This window comes from Tupaia chinensis, unplaced genomic scaffold (genome assembly GCF_000334495.1).
Source record: "Tupaia chinensis unplaced genomic scaffold, TupChi_1.0 Scaffold143625_1, whole genome shotgun sequence".
Classification (NCBI taxonomy): Eukaryota; Metazoa; Chordata; class Mammalia; order Scandentia; family Tupaiidae; genus Tupaia; species Tupaia belangeri.
Window position 1 is genome coordinate 66802 of NW_006203473.1, and position 3181 is coordinate 69982.

Sequence of the window (3181 nt, forward strand, 5' to 3'; positions counted from 1 at the left end):
AACAACAACAACAAAAATTTCAGAAAATAAATAATAAAGATTCGAGCAGAAATAAATTAAATAAAAAGTAAGAGAACTGTACAAAAAATAAATGAAGCCAAAAGCTGGTTCTTTGAGAAGATAAACAAAATTGACACACCATTAGTTAGATTAATCAAGAAAAACTGAGAAAGGGACCAGATACAGCCAATTAGCAAGGAAACAGGCATTATTACAATGGATATAACAGCAACACAAAATACAAAATTAAGTGTCTATTGCAAATGACTATATGCCAACAAAAAGCAAACCTAGATGAGATGAACAAATGTTTGGACACATCTAACTTATCAAGATTGAACTAGAAAGAAATAGAAAGTCTGAATGGACCCATAACAAGCAATGAGATTGAATCAGTAATAGGCTCCAAACAAAGAAGATCCCAGATCCCAGTGGCTTTACTTCTGAATTCTAAAAGTCTTTTAAAGGGTCTGGGAGGTGGCATGGTTGTTGAGGTACTGAACTCCTACATCGCCAACCACGGTTTGAGACCCAGACCTGGCAGCTTGCTTTCTCACTTTTGCTTCATCTCTCCATCTTTCTCTGGTCAAATTAAAATAATAATAATAAATTAAATTAAATTAAAAACTCATTAAATAAAACTTTAAAGAAAAACTAACTCCATTTTTTCTTAAATTATTTCTAAAACCTTAAAAGGAAGAGACCCTTCTGGATTCATTCCATGAAACTTCCATCATCTTAATTCCAAAAACATAAAAGAGCATGACAAAAAAGAAAACTTCAGGCCCATATCCCTGATGAATACAGTTGTGAAAATTATAAACAAGATACTAACAAGTCATATTCAACAACATCTTAAAATATTATACACCATGACCAAGTAGGCTTTATTACATAGATTCAAGGATTGTTCAACATATGCAAAACAATAAATGTAATACATCACATTAACACAAGGAAAGATAAAAACCACCTGATAATATCAATTGATACAGAAAAAGTATTTGATAAAATACAATACCCCTTCATGTTTAAGATTCTCAGCATAATTGGCATAGAAGGGACATTCCTTAACACAACAAAAACCGTGTATGAAATACCCATAGCTAACATCATATTGAATGGGGAAAAAGTGAAAACATTTCGCTAAAAACTGGTACAAGACTGATCACTTTATCCACTCCTTTTTAACTTATTACTGGAAGTTTTAGCCAAAGCAATTAGACAAGATGAAAAAAAAAAGTCCTTCAAATGGTAAAAGAAGAGGTGGAATTATCTCTATTTGCAGATTATATGGCGTTATACCTAGAAAATTCACAGGAATCCACAGAAAGGCTCCTAGAAGTGAAAAATGAATATGGTAAAGTCGCAGGATATAATATCAACACACATTTTAAAAATCAACATACAAAAACCTATAGTTTATTATATGCCAACAATGGAAAAACTGAGACATAATTGAAGAAGGCAATCCCATCTACAATAGCCACAAAGCCAATGTGGAAAAATTAGGAATAAACCTAACCAGAGATGTCAAAGAACTCTACAAGGCAAACTGTAAAACACTAGAGAAAGAAATTAAAAAATGATACAATGAAGTGGAAAAACATCCTGTGTTCCTGAATTGGTAGAATTAATATAATCAAGATGTCAATCCTACATAAATTAATCTACAATTTTATGGTAATAACAAACTACCAGAGATATTCTTCACAGAAATATAAAAAATAATAATAAAATTCTGTCTGGAAGCATAAAAGGCCCCATATCACCAAAGCAATACTGTGTAAGGGGCATAAATTAGGAGGCGTCTCATTTCCTGACTTCAAGACATATAACAAAGCTGTAATAATAAAAACACCATGGTATTCACAAAACAGACTGGTAAGCCATTGGAACAGAATTGAGAACCCCCAAATCAACACCAAAACATGCAGCCAACTGATCCTTAACAAAGAGCACAAGACAATCCAGTGGGACAAAGAAAATGTCTTCAATGAATGGTGCTGGAAGAATTGGATGTCCACCTGCAGAAGAATGAAACTGGATTTATAACTCTCACTAGTAACAAAAATTAACTCTAAATGGATTGAGGTTCTAAACATAAGACCTCGAACTATAAAAATACTAAGGAAAAACTGTTGGGAACCTTGGAGTAGGCAGAGACTTTTCAATAAGACCTCCAAAGTCTTCTTAAATAATCCCCAAAACAGACAAATGAGAATTTATTAGGATGAGAAGCTTCTGCATAGCAAAAGAAACAATAAATACAGTGAGAAGACAACCCTCAGAATGGGAGAACCTATCTGTAAACTGTACCTCTGAGAAGGGACTAGTAACCAGAATATAAAGGGAACACAACCAGCTTAACAACAACAAAAATCAATCCAATTAAGAGATTGGAAAATTGTAAACTGAACACACAGTTTTCTGAAGAAGACATACAAACAGCCCAAACCATGTGAAGACATTCTTGACATCTCTTATCGTAAGGGAAATGCAAATCAAAGTCACAATGAGATACCACTTAACCCCAGTCAAAATGTCTAAAATTTTAAAAATAAATAATGGTAAGTGCTGACAAGGCTCTGGTGAAAAGGGAATGCTCCTATACTGTTGGTAGGAAAGCAAATTAGTACTACCACATTGGAGGATAATATGAAAATTTCTCAGAAACCTACAAATAGAATCAACATATGACCCAGTATTTCCACTCTTAGGTATTTTCCCAAAGGATAAAAAAACCCTGAGTTGGATGTAATAAACATCCCTGTTTATTACAGCATTATTTACAATCCGTAGAACATGGAATCAACCCAAATACCCCAAAATAGATGATCAAATTGAAAAAAAATGTGTTATATGTACTCTATGGAATACTACTCAAAGCAATGAGACTCGGGACCAGCAATTAGCGTAATGGCTATGTCGCTGGACTCCCATGTAGTCAGCAGCGGTTTGAGTCCCAGACCTGGTGGCTTAAACTCACACCAGGCGTGTGTGTGTGTGTGCCCAAGATCCCGAGAGGAGAATGGAGGAGAAGGGATTGTGGCGTGGCCATCACCTCTGGGGGGTGATTTCTTGCTTTCTGTTTCTCTGTCTCTATCTGTCTGTCTGGCGAGTGCACACGCCCTATAGCAAAAAAAAAAAAAAAAAAAAAAAAAAACCTCCCAAAAGAACC